This window comes from Schistocerca cancellata, chromosome 3 (assembly GCF_023864275.1).
Source record: "Schistocerca cancellata isolate TAMUIC-IGC-003103 chromosome 3, iqSchCanc2.1, whole genome shotgun sequence".
NCBI lineage: Eukaryota > Metazoa > Arthropoda > Insecta > Orthoptera > Acrididae > Schistocerca > Schistocerca cancellata.
Window position 1 is genome coordinate 418,848,662 of NC_064628.1, and position 23,075 is coordinate 418,871,736.

The following is a 23,075-nucleotide window of genomic DNA, read 5'->3' on the forward strand; positions in this document are numbered from 1 at the left end:
GCATGATGGAAATGGAGTCCGTGTTTGGTTGCGTTCAAAACGCGCTCGCACGCAGCGTCATTGATCATTTTAACGTAAACGGTGATGCTGAGAATCGAGAGGTGTATATTCAGACGTTCCGATGGCGGGATCTTCGCCACCTCATGGAGGAAAAGTACCACATCCAAGGATTTCTGTCGTGCAAATTCCGGGTAAAAGTTGAAACGTAAAGTCGATTTTCTCAATTTATTTTCCAAGATAGTGCGCGAAACCCGCTCGTAGGCTAAGTCGCAATGCAAACAAAACACGAGCTCACACGTTCCACAGGTGCAAGTACGTCACGTCCACTCCTGGCGACCGCTAAAGTCAGACTGACCCCTAGACCACAGGTGCCTGTTTCTTAGTGTAGGAAATACCCATCAGCGGAGAGGAGGTGCAAAAAACTACATTCTTTAAACGAAACATTTTATAAACCAGTAAGATTTTATTAGGATTTAACGTCTCCGCCCTATGTGGATGGGAATCACAAAGTATTCTCGCATTAGGGGGATAAAGTCGGAGATTCAAAGCTCTAGCATTCATCCATCCATTTCGAAACGAGCTACTCCTTCGTTGAGCCTCTAGGCTAAGGACACTGAGCAAAACTCTATATGGCATCTCTTTATGCATCTCGTAGTTCCTCCTCTGTCTTTAACCAACCTTTCCTCCAACACTGTCACCGATTTAATGTGAAACTTGGCAGAAATAGGAGGGTACCATACCCACTACATTCAACATCTCGTAAAGGAACAAAATGACCTGAGTTTCATGTAATCGATAAACTTTAACAGTTTGCTTTCGCAAAGAGTATAACGCCTGTTCCAAATGTATACTGACCGGTACTAGTGATATAGACTAGTTTTCTCATTCCAATACTGTAACTCCCCTTCTGTGAAGACTGTTTTGTACCAATCTTACTCGCATTACGCGCCCAGTTACACACGTTTTCTCTAGACGCTTGCATGCTGAGGAGTTTAGCACTCCTTATTGGTGTACAGTATATACAAGCCCATTTGAGAGTTTTTTGGTGATATAGCAGACGGTTAAGAAGGAGGAGAAGAAGAAGAAACATTTGAGTTATGCATGACGGAGCTCCAGACGGTAGGAATTTGAAACATTTTACTTAAATCACTTGTGCTATTCATTATGTAGAATTATTGTAGTGTCTGGATTCCATACCACGAAGGTGCTTGGAAGGGAGACAAACGCATAGCAGTACTGTTTGATGTGTGAAATTACACGCCATGCTGTACTAACTCGGTGAACAGAACACACTCCCCACACTCCCATACACACACACACACACACACACGGCATTTCTCAACCAGATGTATACAGAGGAATTGCAGTACCTCATCTGCAGTTATGAATTGGAAGACTCGATTTATGACCAAGATGTGGCAGAGAAACAGAGTACTTCACATACATCTTCGTTCATCTAGAGGAGGATGTTGAAATAGGTTTTCCATCGATGGACACGATTCATCACACATGCATTGGAAATCCTCTGACTGTGGTATGGAGAAGTTTGCTGTTAACGATTGCAGTAATACTACTCCAACTAGATGATGAAGCTGCTTGGGGTAAGGTGTTGAGAGGTATGTGCCATACCTTGCAAAATCGGTGAGGATAAGAAGGTGGAGGTGAAGGTGGTGGTGGAGGAGGAGGAGGAGGCGATGACTTGGGCGAGTGAGGGCAGCCTGGCTGCTGATGCTGCTGCTGCATCCCTAACCCACTTTGCAGAGGAAGGGTGGCCCATGGATGCCGTAGTGGTGTTGGGGGGGGGGGGGGGGAGGGGCGGCTGCTGCGGCTGAGATGGCGTCTGCTTACCGCCCCCAGTACTCGTCCTCACCGTACTGCATGAATGGTGGTGCTATAGAGAAAGAATAATGAACATGATGAAGTATAGCATTCCAGACATTGCCAGCTGCTGCTGTTGCATGGAAAGAAAGAATACAAATTATTTGTAAGCACAATGAGAATGGATTACCCGTTTCGCTCTGGCTCCTTGGCATCTCTCTTGGGCTATCCAACACCTCTGCACGCCAATGAAGATCTTCCTCCATCCTCTTCATCCACTGTGGCATTTTGTCCTCATGTGAATAGGGGAAGAGGCACCTTTTCATCTTACTGATACCGCCTAAAAAAACTTATTAATTTCTTTTAATAATAAAAACATATGCACACACAGAAAACCATGAAAAAAATTTTTTTTTTAGAATTTGCACTTACAGGAGATCTGCGATGGGTCCTGCCCATCCTTAACGCATAACACTCCATGTTCATCTTTTTCTACTGGGAAATCAGCATCATCATCAACAACAACAACGAATATGCACCATATTACATATATGATGAAATTTTTGTTAAACATCTACATATTATGTACACACAGTATTACAAAGAAGAAATGTATATACTACTTATAATTCTGATGCTGCTGCTGTTTCTGGCTTTCAACAGCCACCTGATCAATTATATGTCGTCGCCGTATACTGGAACAATAAGATGATATGTATCCATATACTACAAAATTCTTAGGGGAAAAAGTTACAGTTCTTGACGTTAATTTTCGAAATTATGATCAACAGCAGAGACTCACTGACTGACCACTAAATAACAGCAGCACATTACATATACAAAAAAATATGTATATTACTTATGATGCTGCTGCTGCTGCTGCTACAGCTACTGCTGCTGCCACTGATGCATCTCAGGATTCATTTCATTCACAATTTGGTGCATATATGCTGAAACAATAAGACGAAATGTATTTAATATCGCTGCTGTGAAACTCTTAAGTGGTAGAAAAAGTTACAGTTGCCGATTTGAATATTAACTTACCAGGTAATTCCCACTGCCTCAGGTGTTGGCCGCTGCTGGCACTGCCGCTGGTGCTATTGCCACTCTTTCTTTTTCCAAATAAGAACTGGTAGCATGGATACAAGCAAGAAGATGACCTGAGACACCAATAAACAATAGCAGAATGAGTCCAGTGGTGGAGGAGGTATGGTTTATGTAGACTGGCAGAAACCAATGAGATTGCAATATTCGGGGTGCCTTGGTTGACAGGTTAAACAGGTTGGTTCACACATGCTCAAACAGGAATGGAGTTGGTTTCACTGATATCAAATAGCAAAACGACGCCAACTTCTGCTCTGGGACCACAGAACTGTCAAGTTAGCAATGCCTGAGGCACTTCCTGGTTGGGTGATTAATGAACTACTGCTCAATATGTGTTTGGCTGCCATTGTGACGATGTGGATTATGGGCAGCATATGGAGGAGTGTGCCTGTTTTCTCAAATGTTTCTGCATACAAGATACTGCCATAAGGTGATTGCTCTTGAAATTTAACTACTCGATTGGCTTTCATCTGTCTATAAACGTGGATATGGACCATGTCACTCTTTGTGATGTGATAACCAGTCAGTAACTCCTACTGATGTCGCTGGGAGGCTCTGGGATCGCTCACCAATTGCCTGCACGCCTGGGCACAACGCTTCAGGATGCTGTGGGAAATAGATGTGATGTCGTGATGATCCCAGCAAAGCACAGTTAGGGAGTTAGTTTCGCCTAGCACCATGCATTTACTTGGAGCTGTTAGTCGTGCATGTTTTATAGAGACTATTGTGGCATATATGTTAGGCTGGGGTTTTTTTGTGATATGGTATTCTCACCACCAACCAGTGCACTATACACACTGTAATCTGAGCAGGACATCACATATGACGGTTGTGGCAGCAGAAAGCTATTGCTTCCTACCATCTCTTACCTGTCAGCATAGCTGCACAAAGGGTTGCCATCACCTGACACTCTGTTCAGGTATTAGCACCACCTGCGGTCTGTCCACCGCATGAGCTGCCACTGTATGCATGGTAATACATGAGGCAGCTGGCAGTGTGGCAGCCAGCAGCAGTCGCAGGCCTGAGTGAGTGTAATGCGACCTCTCTCCCGACCTACACGCGCAGGAGTACAAGAAGCAGCCAGCACGTCTACCCTGCAGTCAGTGTAAAGAGGCAATCGAAAGATTTTTAACAGTGTAATTACCTGTGGTGAGCTATATTGATGTCGATTTGGTGGCAGTATTCCTTGCATGATCAGGAAAAAGTGATCTATTTAGTAACTTCTTTTCAATGTATTTTACAAGACCTACATCTTCCAAAACAGCAGAGAATGATGAGCTTGTTCCAAAAAATAAAAGAGATCCAACCCCTGTGAACTGAATATTGTAAATAAACAGTACATCCTTTGTTATGTAATTGACATTTGTTTCAATTTCCTGTCATAAGATCTTTCCTCTCCAGCACAGACGAAGTCCTTTTCCCACCAATTTCCAGATGGGCTAGGGAGTGGGTGGGAGGTGGGAGGGAAGAGCTGGTGGACTTCCCGAAGGGGAATTTATTTATATAATTAATTAGTCAATTAGTTCAATATCGAAGGTGTGCAAGGGGGAGGGGGGATAAGGATTTCCAGAGAGGTTGAGGAGGAGAATGGGGAGGTGACAATGGTGGGGAGCTTTCTCAGGACAGATCATTCCCTGGAGGTCATATTTAAACCCCGAAGTGCTCATAGACCAGTGAACAGAACAGCAGGTTAATGGGAGAAGGAGGCGGTCATAAATCAATTAAATTTTCCCCTGAATATGTTCAGCCTGCACTAGCAAAATGTGCTGAAAACTGTGCTGGTCTTCGCTTTGTCGCACTACTCACGTCTTCTTGCGTTCGCTACGTTCTTCTGGAATTACAGCCTTCCTGTAGTCAATAGAATTGTCTGCGAATAGCCCCACATAATTTCCGATGGTATCCACTAGTTGATATATGTATATTGTACATGTAGTATTAGTACTATAACATTTCATCGGAGCACTCCAGAATAATCTTTCCACGATTTCGTTCCATTAAGAATAGTCTATTGGGTTCTATCTCGCTGAAAGTTTTGAATTCACTCGCAGATAATAGGTAAGCTCGTATTTTATTCACTAAACGATAGTGCAGGAAGTCAGCGATCACATCAACCTGGACGCCATGGTACACACCGAGCGAGGTGGCGCAGTGGTTAGCACACTGGACTCGCATTCGGGAGGACGACGGTTCAATCCCGGGTCTGGCCATCCTGATTTAGGTTTTCCGTGATTTCCTAAATCCCTCTAGGCAAATGCCAGGATAGATCCTTTGAAAGGGCACGGCCGACTTCCTTCCCCGTCCTTCGCTAATCCGATGAGACCGATGACCTTGTTGTCTGGTCTCATCCCCTAAACAACCCAACCCAACCCCTTGGTATACGGCGCCAAGGAGAGATGGCCTTACGCTGCAGAGGTGAAGTCACCACCGCCGTACTGAGGAGTTCATAACATGTATTGTCGAGTGTGTATTCGTAATGAATTGCGGTGGTACTTTACACATTGACGTTGCTTGACGAGTAACATTTTGCATTACCAAATTACGGTTTAACTGTCTGGAGGGTGAGCATTTCTCCACGAAAGTGAACTGTAATAAAATACATACTCAGACATGACAGTCAGTTACACGTATTAAAGATAAGAGGGCAAGCGTCACAGAGTGTTTTAATCGAGAAACTCACTTGTGGACTCAGCCTTCAGTCGATGGCTGTGCACGGCATAGGAAGCGCCATCTCCCCGTATTCTGACCTCATTGTACGGCCCTCTAGATTTCACGCACGCACACAACGAGCTGTGCATGGCAATATCGATGATAGCGGAATTCAAGTTGGTTTTTACAGATGGGATTTTCGCTCTCTATAAAAGTCATAATTTCTGAACAGATAAAATGTTCCATAATTGTACAACACAGTGACACTGAAAACTGCGGACTATCTATTTGATCTTAACCAGCGTACACAATTAGTATTTCTGCAGCTTTAATGCTCTGAAAATATTCCCCTTGTACAAAATTTTGTATCATGAACAAACAACAATGTGATCTGCATGGTACTTATGTAACATTCTGTAATAGACAAAATTTCATAGCGCAACGAAAAATATAAAGGGTTCTTCAACATCAGTTTAATGCAAAATAATGACCAAGATGTTCAGTCATTCTGACACAATATGAAAGTTTAAGTGCGTTTCGTCTTACAAAGGAAACGCGTGCGATGCAGATGTAAACTACATTTTGTTTGCCCTAACACCTGTTAGCGAGGCTGAATCACAAAAGCCACTCTCAACACATTCAGGATTGCAGTGTTATATGTCGAAGTTTTCTGCACTTCGAACCTACCTTACGTTGGCTGTAATATGCAAACAAAGAAAAGAAACCTTTATCTGCCAATGGAAGTTTACCTTGACAGTAGTTCTGCGGAAGATAAAACGTATTCAGTGAACTGTGCTCGCACCAGCTATGAACTGAGACAACGGTTAACTAAGCGCAGGGGAAATTAAGTAGCAAACTCGTAAAATTTTATAAATCACTTTGGGTGGAAACAACTGAGGAGGAATTTGAAGTAAATTCGCGTTATTATTCGATAAATAAGCATGAAAATTCACTAACCATTTTGATTAAGTCCTCCAAGAGTCCACGGGGAATTTAATAACACGTATTATCAGAACTAGTAAATGGCCTAAATACTGGACTACATCAGTTCTAATCGTTCTTCACGAAAATGGATCAATTAGGGATTGCTCCAATTGCGAGACTACAGCAATAATATTGCGTGCTATCAAATTCTTCTTGCACATAATGAATCAATGCATAAAGAAATCCATACAATCCCAGATTTCTGCAGAACAAGCAGATTTTGTAGCAGATAAAGGTACTCAAGAGGCAATCTTGAATTTGGTGCTGATAACTTAAAATTGTCGTGAGTTCTGTGCCGCTGCCTCCAGTTGTTTCCTATATTCTAAAAAGGCCTTTGACTGTGCCGGATGAGACAAGTTTAGGCATGTGCTCAGTGATTTTGAGCTCAAAAATACGGGGTGCTCAAAATGTCTCTCCACAGTGCCATATGATTGTTAGCTGCGCTTGCCGTATACCGCAGTGAATATACCGAAATGAAACTCAGTGAAATACAAGTTATTAATTTAGTGAATATTCATTTTTACTTACGAATTTTCACATTAAATGTTGAAAGTGTACCCCCTGTTGTTGAATACACAATTCAATTCGTCTAATCATGTTTCCAAGCACAAGCTGTAACATTTCTTCTGTAACAGAAGCAGTGAAAGTGGATATTGCCGTTTGGAATTCATCGATGGATTTTGGACCGTTTTTATAGACAGTTACTTTCGCTGCACTCCAGAAGAAAAAGTCAGGCGGTGTTATGTCAGGCGATCGTGGAGGCCAAAGTCTACATCTACATCTACATACATACTCCGTAATCCACCATACGGTACGTGGCGGAGGGTACCTCGTACCGTAACCAGCATCTTCTCTTCCTGTTCCACTCTCAAACAGAACGAGGGAAAAATGACTGCCTATATGCCTCTGTACGAGCCCTAATCTCTCTTACCTTATCTTTGTGGTCTTTCCGCGAAATGTATGTTGGCAGCAGTAAAATTGTACTGCAGTCAGCCTCAAATGCTGGTTCTCTAAATTTCCTCAGTAGCAATTCACGAAAAGAACGCCTCCTTTCCTCCAGAGACTCCCACCCGAGTTCCTGAAGCATTTCCGTAACACTCGCGTGATGATCAAACCTACCAGTAACAAATCTAGCAGCCCGCCTCTGAATTGCTTCTATGTCCTCCCTCAATCCGACCTGATAGGGATCCCAAACGGTCGAGCAGTACTCAAGAATAGGTCGTATTAGTGTTTTATAAGTGGTCTCCTTTACAGATGAACCACATCTTCCCAAAATTCTACCAATGAACCCTGTGAAATTATGCGATCACCAGAAACATCAGCAAGCAGTGACATTGAAACGCGAGCTGTATGCGCGGTTGCACCATCTTGTTGGAAATAACCGTTCAGTATTTCACTTAACACATGTTCTCCTATGAACGGGTACAGAATATCACTGCAGTATCGTTGCGCGTTTATTTTTTTGTTGAAAAATATGGGACACACAATCCGACGTCTAGAAATTGCAATCCAAACTCCTATTTTCACAGAATGAAGTGGTTCCTCATGAATACACAATGGATTTGCAGTATTCCACATACGAGAATTTTGCGAATTCATGTACCCGGATAAATGAAACCACGCGTCATCAGTGAAAAGCGTTTCATTAAGAATATTTCTTCCATTTTGTTGAACGAAATTTTTGAACCCTTGACAATAATGCGGTCTCTTGCCATGATCAGTATTTTTCAGTTCTTGCACGACTGTCACGTTGTATGAGAAATGTTCTAATTTTTTCCTTACAGCTGTGTGGGTCTTTCCGACACTAACATCGATTGCCTAGGCTAGTTTTCTTACCGACTTGTTCGGATTCATGGACATTTTATTAGAAATATAGCATAGTTTATCCTCAGACAATACGCTAGGACGACCACTACTCGGTGCATCTGTCACTGGACCAGTACTTCAAAATTTGTTAATCAAATCTTGCACAGTATCGCGATGTGGGAGTGTTGTCTCCGGGAAAATTGAATTAAATGTTTGACGAATTGAACACTTGTTCGACTAAAAACACACGTTCTTCAGTGGTTAGCATTTTAACAGTGACAGAAACGAAACAAATGAACAAAGGAACTAAACTTAAACGTTCACGTCAACAAGTAACGACACACGCCAACGATACTACTGAGATAAACGAAACAGTGGAATTTTTGGAGAGTCCACTTGAAGGGAATTAACCCAGGCAGGCGAACAAACATACGGCACGCGCGGCTCATAATCATACGGCACTGTAGCGAGATTTTTTGAACACCCCTTACTTACTACTGTCTCATTACTAAAATGTCTTTATGACGGTCATACTGTAACGATTAAGGTGGATGTTGAATACTCGGAATTTTTCGATGTAACAAATGGAGTCAGACAAGGTTGTATGCTTTCACCACGGTCCTGTAACATCTATGTAGAGTATGTCATCAGGGGAGCACTGGATGACTATGCTGGTGGAATTTCAATTGACGGCAGGAATATCAACAATCTACGCTTTGCAGACGATACTAACCTAATTAGAGGAAGGGAGGAACAACTAAGGGATCTGGCCTCCAGAGTGAAAACTATTAGTTTAAGTTCCTGTCTGGAGATAAACATGAAAGACACCAAACTAACGGTTATTAAGGCTTAGATCAAATTCAACTTACAGGATGTTTAAAGGATCTGGAGGTAGTGAATGACTGTGTGTATCTAAGACCTCTGATCACTGATATTGAAAAATGTTTTAAACAAATACAAAGAGAAACGCAATGATTAAATTCACCTATTGAAAGATCTAATAGAGCCGAACAATAACGAAGATGCCGCTGCTGGGATCGTTTTATGATTCCCGCGTTTTTATAGGGCTGCGAAGCCCGGACGGTGAAAGTTAATGACAAGAGCCGAATGTGATACTGTCGGAAGATGTTACGGGAGAAACTAATGTCTTTAATTATTTTTATAATTTAAACACTGACCTACAGAATTCTCCCTGACAAAGACATCTCAAACTTAACCTATTCATTTATTAGCCACAATATATGAGCTCAATGCAATCTGACTGCTATACAGGGGCAACATGACTTCCAATAATTAACACAAAAGAATGGCCCTGAATTGCAAGAAATCCAAACAATAATAAAAGTCCAAAAAATATGAAATTAAAAGAAATATGAAACTATCTCCAACTCTATTAACTGCCTAACTCATTTCAGTCACGAACCCCATTTTTTTTATAGGTCACTTACCTCAGAGAATATCTTCATAACACGAACTACAGCAATTACAGCAAGCAATAGCTTCAGCCAGCTAAATAAAAAGATTCTAACTACTACAGACTAACTACTAGGAGGTACATGGTTATCAAAAGAAACATTTTGTTGAAGAGAAAACAATGTATTTAGAAAGTTTTACCTTATTCATATGACAACCAATTCCAAAAATTATATAGTTGTCAATAACTGCACTGCGCAAATATTACCAATCAAACATACATTTCCTTGCGTGTCACTTTAAAATGCATGTCCTACCAACACAGGGGCTCCACTAAGAAAAAAATGTCCAAACACTTCTCTATCCGCTCGCTAATTGCTAGTCCGTCCAATCACAGAATCTCTTGCTGAGAGCGCACAGCGTTGTCAGCGATATTAACACAGTCTACAGCGCTGCCAACATACAAACAGGCTACTTACACGTGGACCAAGCACGTAAAGAAGAACTAATGCTTGCGTTAGCAGAAGAACTTCACATCACATGAAGTTTATCTTTCCGCGTCAATCAAAGATACTTCCAGTTCCTTCACCACATTTGGAAAACAGAAGGAGAGGTTAAGAAAAACCTATTATGCAACGCAAAATCGAAGGCAGAAGACCACTCGAGCAGTAAGCAGATGGTTGTGTCAAGCGAAGACCTTATTGATGACGTCAATATAGAGACGGGGATTGGTGTCATGTTGTCATAGCGACTATGTTTACGAAAGTTTATAAATCAGTCAAGATGTCAAGGAGAGTGTTTCTGCTAGAAAGAGCAGATAAGCAGTTGTTAGCATGTCACTTAGACAATGAACTGCAATTATGTAGTTCCAGAATGACGACCATAGAGGAATTATAGTCAAAGTTTAAACAGATTGTAAAACGTGCTCTGGAGAAGTATCTACATAGTAAGAGGACTAAGGACGGAAAAGACCCACAGTGGTTTAATAACTAAATTCGGAAAATGCTGAGGAAGCAAAGGCTATTACACTCTCGGTTCAAAAGAGGACACACAAATGACGACAGGCAAAGATTAGTAGAGACTCGTGCGTCTGTGAAATATCCCTGCGCGAAGCATAGAACAGCTGCCACCGTCATACCTCGGCTGAAGATCTGGCGTAGAACCCGAAAAAATTCTGGTCCTATGTAAAATCGATAAATGGGTCATAGGATTCCATTCAGTCACTCATTGACCAGTGTGGTTTGGCAGCAGAAGATAGCAAAAGTAAGGCGGAAGTTTTAAATTCCACGTTTAAGAAATCGTTCACGCAGGAGAATCGTACAAACGTACTGTCGGTTGACCATCGCACAGAGTCCCGTATGGATGGCACAGTAATAAGCATCCCTGCCGTGTAGAAACAAGTGAAAGAGTTGAAAACAAGTAAGTCGGCAGGTCCGGATGGAATCCCCAGTTCGGTTTTACAAAAACTACTCTACTTCACTGGCCCCTTACTTAGTTTGCATTTATCGCGAATCTCTGGACCAGCGCAAAGTGCCAAGCGACTGAAAAAAAAACGCAGATGACCCCCATATTAAAGAAAAGAACGTACCCGAAAAATTACAGACCATTATCCTTAAAATCGGTTTGCTGCAGAATTCTAGAGCATATTCTGAGTTCTAATATAATAAATTTCTTAGGGACCGAAAAGCTCATATCCACGAATGAGGACTGCTTTAGAAAGCATCGACCGTGCGAAACCCAGTTTGCTCTTTTCTCACATGATAAACTGCGAACTATGGATAAAGAGCAACAGGCTGATTCCTTATTTCTAGATTTCCGAAAAGTATTCGACAAGGTGCCCCACTACAGACTGTTAACGAATGCACGCGCATATGGAACAGGCTCCCAGATATGTGACTGACTCGATGACTTCTTAAGTAATAAAACCCAGTATGTTGTCAGTGTACGTCAGAGATATGGATGACAACGGGAGTGCCCCAGGGAAATGTGATAGGACCGTTGCTAATTTTTATATACTTAAATCATCTGGCATGCAGGGTGGGCAGCAATTTGCGGTGGATAGCTGATGATGCTGTGGTGTAGAGGAAGGTGTCGAAGATAAGTGACTATAGCTTGATACAAGATGACCTAGACATAATTTATAGTTCGTGTGATGAATGACAGCTGGCTCTTATTGCAGAAAAATGTAAGTTAGTGCGGATGTGTAAGAAAAACAAACCCATAATTTTCGGATACAGCATTAGTAGTCTCCTGTTTGACACAGTCAAGTCGTTTAAATATCTGGGCGTAACGTTGCAAAGCGTTATGAAATGGAACGAGCATGTGAGGATTGTGGTAGGGAAGGCAAATGGTCAACTTCGGTTTATTGGGAGAATTTTCAGAAAGTAAAGGAGACTGCATACGGGACACTAGTGCCATCTATTCTTGAGAACTGCTCGAGTCTTTGGGATTTGCAGTAGGTCGGATTGAAGGAAGACATCAAATAAAATCAGCAGGCGCGCTGCTAGATTTGTTTCCGATAGGTTCAGACAGCTTGCAAGTATTACGGACATGCTTCGGGACCTCAAGTGGGAATCCCTGGAGGGAAGAAGACATTCGTTTGGAAGAACACAACTGAGAAAGTTTAGAGAACCGGCACTTGAAGCTCACTGCACAACGATCCTACTGCTAGCAACATGCGTTTCGCATAGGGACCACGAAGATAAGATACGAAACATTAGGGCTCATACGGAGGCGTACAGACAGTCGCTTTTCCCTCGATCCATCTGCGAGTGGAACAGGAAACGTAACTACTAGTTGTGGTACAGGGTAACCTCCGCCACGCACCGTATGGTGGCTTGCGGAGTGTGTATATAGGTGTAGATGTAGAAGCGAAGAGCCGGCCGAAGTGGCCGTGCGGTTAAAGGCGCTGCAGTCTGGAACCGCAAGACCGCTACGGTCGCAGGTTCGAATCCTGCCTCGGGCATGGATGTTTGTGATGTCCTTAGGTTAGTTAGGTTTAACTAGTTCTAAGTTCTAGGGGACTAATGACCTCAGCAGTTGAGTCCCATAGTGCTCAGAGCCATTTGAACCATTTTTTCTAGAAGCGAAGAAAATTACCAGCCCACTTCTTCACTTTGCATTAAGACGAGCTGAAGAAATTTATGGATGGAGGCGTGTAGTCGAAGATTCAGTTACTTGAGAAATGAATGAACAAATGAGTTCAAGGAACTTAGCAGTGAGTTAACTGACTAATGATGATGATTATCAAAAACAGAAACAGAAAAAATAACCCCATATATTCTTAAATCTCCGTGATATTATTAAATGATTAGTAAAATAACGTAAACCATGTCATGTACCCATGGATGACTCAATGAAAGACCTATATTGATCCTTAAACAATGAACAAAGCCTGGATTTCAACAACAGGTCTAACGTTGATAACAAAGCAATGCATTTGCAGAATTGAAAAGCCATGTAAAAGAAAATTGTGCCAAAGCGCGCTAGCGAGCAACGCTTTCACCATAAGTTTCTGAATTCCTTAGAAGTAGCCACGTTAACCAAACACAAGAGGGCAGCGTTTGAACTTAACAACCTGCACCATGTTAGCTGCAAGTAGCGTCCATGCGAAGAAGCAGCACACACCCAGGTCCAGGGTCACCGGAAGAGTACCTATTTGTCTTCATCCTCATGGGCAATCGCACGCGGAAAGTTAGCCACTTAGGTACCTGACTGGTCATTAGGGCTACGGCCTGAAAGTACAGCATGCAGATTCTCTTTTACAGTGCAACCAAAAATGTGACTTCCTTAGCAGATGAAAATACTGCTTAGAGAGTCTTTGCACCATGATAGTGACAACTCGCACAGTGAAATTTAGTATGAAAGACATTTCTATCAGATGGCTTTAATTGTCAGCGATATACGTCTGTAATTACAAGGATCAGCTCGGCGACCATTCTTCATACAGGAATGGCCTTTGCCTTATTCCTATCGTTTGGTAACCTTCGTTGCTCCAACGATCTACGATAAATTACTACTAGAAGGGGAGTACGTTCCTTCGCATAACCTCTGTAAAATCTCACTGGTATCTCATCTGCTCTAAATGTCTTTACGCTACTGAGCGATTCTAGTCGTTGTCGTTTGTGCAATGTATGAAAGGAGGAACCATATCACTGTCTTCCACGGTGAAGTTCAATTACAAAGTTGAGTATTTATGCCTTCCCTCTTTCATCTTCCACTTCGGTGTCATTATGATCTATGCAATGTTTCCTTAGCCTAGAGTTAGCGTCTTGGGCTTAAAATGTAGAAATCCTGGTTCCCGAGTGCGATACCAGTCATTGCCGATGATTTTTACTCAGTATTTAGGCAAAGGTGGCCAAAGATGACCCTCGTTCTGCCAACAGCCTTGTCAAAAAGAGCAGAGGCGCAGAAATAGGTTTGGGCCACCCTATTGTCCTTGGGGTGGAAAACTACTCCTAAAAGATGGAAGAATTAGCCATGATCAACTGGATGAGGATGCAGAAGGCAATTGAAATCACTACATTAAAGACACACAATGTGTATCCACAAGACACGCGGCATCTAATTGGAAAGCATCGTAATGATCTGATTCTTCAGTTTCTCCAGGCGTATTTTATGACGAAATGAATCTCGGGTGAACAGCCTGGTATGAATGTGCATAGGACACAATATTTCGGCAATCGACCACGTTGCCATCATCAGGTGCGCTGATGTGCTGACCGACGGTGGGCCGGCGCCAAGTATATATAGGACAATCCCCCTCCTCCCTCGGGTGCTTCCTATGATTTGGTGCGGTCCGCGTCCCGCGCTCTTGTTATTCTTCCCTCCTCCCCCGAAGTCGGTACACTTTGGGAAATATCCTTTTTCTTCTTAATCTGGGTGATCGCGGGTTCCCACGCCTTTAAGAATGTAACCGCTGTCACGATTTAGTTGTGGCTCTGTTACTCTGATCTCTGTGGCTTCTTTGATGACACAGTCCCAGTATTTGGAATTCTGTGTCAGGACTTTGGTTTGGTATAATTCATGCTGTGGAGCTCCGACAGGAAATGCTCAGCGATTGCCGACTTACTGGGCTGTTGCAGTCTATTGTGCCGTTGATGTTCTCGGCATCGGTCCTCAATGGTACGAATGGTCTGACCTATGTACACATTCCAGCATTGGCAAGGTATCTGATAAACCCCTGATTTACGTAGACCAAGGTTGTCCTTCACACTACCAAGAAAGCTCTTGGTTTTGCTTGGAGGACGGAAGATGGTTTTCACTTGGTGTTTACGTAAAATACGTCCAATTTTTCCGGATAAGGCCCCACAAAACGGAATAATAGCCAAGGCCGCCTCCTCCTGAGGTTAATCCTCAGTTTCTGCCGGTGCTGCAGGTGTGGTACGTGGAGCCTTCCGAATTTGCCCTTCCTTGTAACCGTTCCTCCGAAACACGGTCTTCAATGGTCCAATTCTTGTTGGAGACTGGCCCTGTCGGAGATGGTGTGAGCTCTGTGTACAAGAGTTCTGAGCACGCCATTCTTTTGTGCCGGGTAGTGGCAGCTTTCCGAATGTAGGTACAAATCGGTGTGCGTCTTCTTCCTATACACGCTGTGGTCCAAAGTGCCGTCAGCTCGTCTTCTAATCTAAACATCTAGGAAAGGGACGCTGTACCTGGACCGCGCGCGTGATGCTGACCGCACCGGCTCATAGGAAGCGCCTGAGGGAGAAGGGGGATTGTCCTATATATACTTGGCGCCGGCCCACCGCTGGTCAGTACATCAGCGCACCTGATGATGGGAACGTGGTCGATTGCCGAAATATTGTGTCCTATGCACACTCATAACAAGCTGTTCACCCGAGATTTATTTCGTCATGGTAATGATCTCTCGATTGGCAAAAGATTCTGAATTAGTCCCTCATATGGATCTTCAGGAGAGGACTACCAACATTAGGAGAAGCCGACTCAAGGGGCGAGGGGCAGTGATGAGTGTTTTGACAGCTCGCCTCAGCTAGTCCTGCGACCGAGGGATGCGAGGAATGCTTGTGCCTGACCTAGGGCCGGCCACTGTGGCCGAGCGGTTCTAGGCGCTTCAGTTTGGAACGGCGCGACCGCTGCCTCTGCCTCTGGCATGGACGTGTGTGATGTCCTTAGGTTAGTTAGGTTTAAGTAGTTCTAAGTTCTAGGGGACTGATGGCCTCAGATGTTAACTCCCATAGTGCTCAGAGCCATTTTGACCACTGGGTGTGGGTTTTTCCCGAAGGTCGAGGTGTGTACGTGACTGAAGGGGCGGAGACCAACAGAATAGCACCTAAGCTGGACGAAATGGAGGGTGAATATTGTACATTTTAATGAAACTATGTTACAGATCATCCAAATACGATACAGATAAGATAAGTACACAAAAAGACAGTCATCTTGTGGTGTTCCAGTTCTTCAGACAAGGGGCATGGGGAAGGAACAGCTCACTGCAACGCCAAGCATTATTCCAGGATTGATATTAAGGAAGTTGAACTGTTTTTTAATTATGACAGATTATAAAATTAATAGCAACTCAACCAGTGGAGCAATCTGATCATATGATGTGTCATAAGAAAGCTGACGATGTCAGTAAATACCAGAACAGGCTACTTTTAAATCGTGCTTGTGTATAAAAAATTACAGACGAGTTTATTAAAATGTGATATGCAAATGTGCTAACACTGTAACTCCTCCACAGTTACATGTGGTATGAAGACAATAACAGTTTCTCAGAACCTTGCGTAATATCCCGAGCGGATGAGTGGCCACATTTACTATTTGATATGCATTTATAATGTAAAAATTTGGTCACGTCATACAACCCTAAACATAAACAAATGTAGCGTGTTGCTCATACGTAGACAGAAAACCCATTATTATACGATTACATGATTGAAGAACAATCACTGGAAGTAGTTACATCCATAAAATATCCAGAAGTATGTGTACGGACCGATTTAAAATGTAACGACCATACAAAGCTAACGTCAGGAAAGGACGAAGTCAGAGTGAGATATAGAATGAAATTTTCACTCTGCAGTGGAGTGTGCACTGATATGAAACTTCCTGGAATGTTAAAACTGTGTGCCGGACCGAGATTCGAAAGTGAAATAGCCTTTCTGGGGCAAGTGCTCTACCATCTGAGCTAACCAAGAGCGATTCACGACAAGTCCCCACATCACCCGAATCTCGGTCCAGCACGCAGTTTTAAGCTTCCAGGAAGTTTCAGAGTGAGATTCATTACTCGCGTACAGCACATAGTTTTTATCTTCCAGGAAGTTTCAGACTGAGATTCATTCGAAGAATCCTCAGGAAATGTAGTCTGTCAACAAAGGAGGTAACTTAACAAAACCCTCAGTCAGTCAGTACTCGAATATTGCTCATCAGCTGGGATCTGTACCAGATAGGATTGATAGATGAAATAGAGAAGATCCAAAAAAGAACAGTGTCTCGTTGCAGGTTCAGTTAGTAAGCACGAAAGCATCCCAGGGATGATCAACCAACTCCAGTGGCAGATGCTGCGTGGGAGGCATTCTCCATCAATGTGTTGCTCATTGTTAAAGTTCCAAGGACGTAAATTTCTAGAAGAGTCAATAAACATATTTTCCTTCTGCGTATATCTCACAGAAAGAGTATTAAGAAAATCAGAGATTCGAGCCACATTGTAGGTTTACCGGCAATTATTCTTCCCGCAAAGAATTCGCAACTGGAACAGGAAAGGGAATAGTGACAGTGGTACTCAAAGTGCCCTCCACCACGCACTGCAAAGTGTCATTATTCATGTGTATAACTTGGATTCTATTGTGTGTCACGTCAGAGTGCTCTTTTGTTGGCGGACTTTCGTCGCCGGACTTTCATCAGAAGCCAGTGTTGGTGAGAGTGCTTTTGTTGAAAGAGTGAACAGTCAAGTTGAATACTTCAACTTTTCATTGAACTTGGAACAATTTAGTGAACAATAATTACGGTCTTTAACATTTCACGGGACTTAAGATTATTGGACAGTTTTTGGTGATTCATTTTGCTTGACTACACAAACTTTAAATTTGTTTATGGGACTTGGGACAACTGTGAACCGTAATTATTTGCTACGGTTTTTCACAGTGGCTGTTCAAAGTAGCGAAGTCTTTCCCTTACGTCTCTATTGAGGGCGAAAAATTGCAATTTTGGTCTCTGAATGTATGCTATTGATTTTCGTGAATTACTGTACATTTAAATAAACTTCACTCACACACTTTCCTGTATTCAATGTTCTACATGCACAACAAGCATTAATTACAGTTTCATTGTTTTTATTTTAAATTCGAAATTCATTTGAGGCCAACATTCACATCTGTGTGAAGAGTATTTAATAAATATTTATTTGGGATACATTTTCTGCTTTTTTCAACGTCGTTAATTCTATGAGAATTATTCAATAATTTCACGCATTTTGCATTATGTGCTAACTCATCCACTCACTAAACTGGGTTTAATGGTTAATTTTTTATCAGATGTATTGGCTTTAAATTGATGATGCTCGACTAACCCCTCTGATTAGAATAAGTCAAGCCAATAAAATAAGTCCCCACACTGGCAGCAGCCTGTAAACAAGCTGTCATGATCACAAGGTAACCATGAGAAAAAGGGCGACATTCTACGAGTTGGAATGTGGACTGTAAAGAGTCTGAATGTGGTAGGCAAGCTATAAAATCTCGAAGTGGAAATGCAGAGGCTCGCTTTATATGTATTGGGTCAGTGAAATGAAATGGAAAGAAGACAAGTATTCCTGGTCTGAGGAGTATAGGGGAGGGTGCAGAGACCATGGCCTGTGGCCACATGCAGCCTACTATTGATGCGATGGTGGCCTGCCCCTCGCCTTCCCTTCTTGTAATTTCTTTATCTTATATCTTTACCCATCTTTCATTCCCTCCTGAAAAAGAGAGGGGGTGTTCTTGTAGAACTTAGCTCTCTTGTGTCCACTCTGTCTAGCAGTGGGGCAGAGGGATCCCAGTTCGGAATAATAAGTCGTTTGACACGACGCTATTTTTGAACTTGTGGCCCTTACATAGTCACAATGAGGGAGCTGCTTCCTGCGACACTAGTAGGTCTATCCAACCCTGGTATAGGGTAATCTCAACAGCAACGGACAATGATGCAACTGTGGTGAGATTCGGCATGAATAGAAAGGTAGTGCAGAGATTCAGTTACTGTGAACCGTTCAGTGAGGAAATGGAGAAAGAGTTCCGGGCCGAATACAGGCTCACTAGAAGAAATAAGAGAAGAGAGAATGAGTTCTGTAAAAAATTTTAGCTACTAATATCGAACACACTATTCAAAAATCACAAGAGTAGAAGATTAACTTGGAAATGTCACGCAAACAAGGGAACATTTCAGCTGAACTATATCATTGTCAGTGAGAGAATCTCAAACCAGACAGTGGATTGTAAACCATACCCAGAATCAGATACAATTTCAGATCACAATTTAGTGAAGAGTAGTCTGAGGTTTAAGAGAATCATTCAGAAGAAACAATGTGGGGAGAAGGATTATACTAAAAAAAGTTGAGGAATGAAAACTGAAATTCTGTGAGGCTGTAAATACTGTGATAATGAATACCGGAACAGGTATACTTCAATTAGCTGTTGACAGGAAATAAGACCAATGGGGGCTACTGACCTCAAGGAAATTATCAACGGAACACAATGTCAAGCATTTCCAGTGAAGATCTACACTATATTTAAAAACACAACTGCACAATTGCACAAAACTATTCTCGACATTAGATTTAATAAATTCTGTTTAATAGTACAACTTCTTGTTTTGTAAAAGTCAATGTAAACAGCAACTCTTCACCTGCGATACAACTACCTAAACGAAAAGCAGTAATCCTGACGCTAAAACAAAAGTTCATTCTTATTTGCTAAAAATCAACTACCACATTTTCATTTATGTAAAAAACATCTTGAATTAGTGAATCACATAAGCATATCTGCCCATTTCCATGAAATCACACAGGAAATTAAGTCATACATGGGAACGTCAATGAAAATCAGGAAACAGGCAACAAAAAACGGAACCATATCATGAAATCCACAATACCAGTGAGTAAAGAAGTCATTATGGATGCCCAACACAATTTTCATGACAGACTTATCAGTCTACTTAACATAGATCCAATAAAATAAGAAAGACACTTACTTATAAAATGGCCTAAACACAAGATAAAAACATCACACAGAACCATAGAAAATGTGATCACAGAAACAGAACTTGCAATGAAAAAAGTGATTTGTGGGAAACCCAGATTTCAGTGACGGTTTAATTAGGCAGCAGTAGAAAGAGAGAGTAAATATATAATCCAGAAAACAAGATCCACGTCAACTCTAAATTAAAAACAGCATAGCAAAACATTTTCAGAACACTAAAGAAGAAAATACTAGACACAAAGCGTTCATCATTAAGGTAGATAAAGGAAACTTGCTGGTATTTGTGAGTAAAACGAGATACATCAACAAAACAAAAGAATTTACAGATGAAAAATATATCATTCAATAAATCAGTGGTCTCAAAAAAGAAAAATACAGAAATATATAGAAAACCTCAACATTATTATCAAAAAAGTTATAGCAAAGCACGTAACAAAAAAGAATCCAAAAATGCACAATCTAAGCTGTGTCCCAAATCCAACATTCCAATTAGATAAGTAGTCAGATTCAAAAATGCCCAACTTTACCTCCAGTTAAACACACTCATTCATAGCTAGAGAAATTCTAACCTTTGACAAACAACATAGACCTAAAAAACACCAATATTCTGATAGAAAGGATAAAAGTCTTAAATATACCACCAACAGCAAACCTTGAATCCTTTGACATCTCATACATATACACAAGTGCGTCAAAATCAAAAACAATCAGCATCATCAAAGAACAACTGCAGAAACAAAGGCACACAACAGATGCAGACATGTAAGAGTTTAGCACACTGTAAAGATCATGACAGAAAAAGACTACACTTCCAACAAGGAGTTCTATTCACAAGAAGGAGACCTTCCAATAGGATCATCCATCAGTGGCCTCCTTGTCAACACATTTCTGAACCCCATACAAACCAAATTATTCATTGACATTGTACAATAAAAGGTCTATTAGTTATTTAGTCTTGTTATATGGATCAATTGAACAGTAAATCATAATAATATGGAATGAGTCATTTTACATTCAAATCACAATTTTTTTTATAAATGTAGATACATGATGACCATGTTTAAGTGCGTTTGTGTGTGTTTTAAGTATACAGATGTGATTTAGTAATTCCTACCAAGCATCTTTCACACTTTACAATAAGAGAAAATCTTCTACAGAACAGAATGAGTTTTCAGTTTGTTTTAAAATTTTACGTAACTGTCAGTCAGAAATTTTATATCACTTTAATAGTGATCAAAATTTTAGTTGCAGTGTTGTGCTCCACTTTTTGTGGTAGAAACGTTAATATGAAGTAATTAAAGCCATTTACATTGTGGTATTATAACTATGTACATCACTGTTCCTTTTAAGCTGCAGTGGATTATTTACAACACGCTTCATAAGGAAATAAATATACCGTGAAGCAGTTGTCAGAATGCCTAGCTCCTTATACAGATGTCAACAAGATGATAATGGGTGAGCACCACATATTATCCTTACATCACATTTTTGAGCAATGAAGATGTCACCATATGACACAGCTGAATGAAAATATGTTGATTTACTGATTTTTCTCTCCTCAAGAGTTGCAATTATTCTAACTGCAAATGTAGCTGAACTTAGTTGTTGTTGGACTTGCAAAAGTACTTTTTATGGGTTAAATAGCCATGAATGTGGACAAACAACAATTTTGAAGCTTCCACTATATTTCCTCACCATTGGTCAAATGGTTCAAATGGCTCTGAGCACTATGGGACTTAACATCTGAGGTCATCAGTCCCCTAGAACTTAGAGCTACTTAAACCTAACTAACCTAAGGACATCACACACATCCATGCCCGAGGCAGGATTCGAACCTGCGACCGTAGCGGTCGCGCGGTACCAGACTGAAGCGCCTTTAGCCACGTGGCCACACTGGCCGGCACCATTGGTCATACTAATCACTGCATTAATTATTCTAAATGTGCAGAAATGAATGTGTTGTGTTTTTTAAACATTTTGAGTGAGACAATTTGAGTAAAACAAGTCAATGATACTTTTAAGAATAATGTTTGCCATTTCTTCTGTTGCTTTATGTATGCTTGGACTGACTACAATACTAGTACCACCGACAAAAATAGCTTATTTGCATGTTGTGTATTATAGGGCAGATTATCTACACAGATGACAAACTATGATGGACATAAGATTGAGCCTATGGGACACCTTACAGGATTTCTCTCCAGTCAGTAGAACCTTCCTGATTTCATTGGCTGAATGACTAAGTACAGATTTCTGTGTTTTCTTGGTTATACATGCTTCTAAACTCTTTCCAAATAAGCCTTGGAAGACCCAATGGTACTGACCACAAACTGTGTCATCCTCAGCCTAATAGTGTTACTGGATGCGGATATGGAGAGGCATGTGGGCAGTACACCATTCTTCCAGCTGTCGTCAGTTCTCGTGACCAGAGCCGCTACTTCTCAGTCATATAGCCCCTCAATTGGACTCACAAGGGCTGTGTGCACCCCACTTGCCAAAAGAGCTCTGTAGACCAGACGGTAACTGATCCAAGTGCTAGCCAACTCTGACAGTGCTTAACTCAGGTGATCTGATGGGAACTGGTGTTATCACCAGGGCAAGGTTGGTTATATATGACATTATCCAATGGTCGTCTATGTCATGAATCCCACAAAACTTCAGTTTATCTACAAGAATATTGCGGTCTACACGGTCTAACGCCTTAGATAGGTTGCAGAAATAATCAGCTGCTGTTAATTTGTTATTTAATGCTTCTAAAAATTTTACAGTGAACATTAAATGGCATTCTCAGTATAAGAACACTTCTGAAATCCAAACTATGATTTACTGAGGATATTATCGTTACTCAAGTGGAATAGTTTTGAAGAATACATGACCTTCTCAATACTTCTGGAAAATGTCAGTAGTTAAACAGGTGGTAGTTATTGACATCTCGCCTGTTATATTTCTTTTGGGTGGGTTCAAGAATAGCATACTTCAATTCTTCTGGAAAAATGCATTTAGTTTGTGATACATTACATATTTCATGTAAGTTGATTATATAGCAAAAAAATTTTAGTACTCTGTTGGAAAAACCTTCATATCGATAATGAGTTTTTAATTTTGAGAGAATTACAT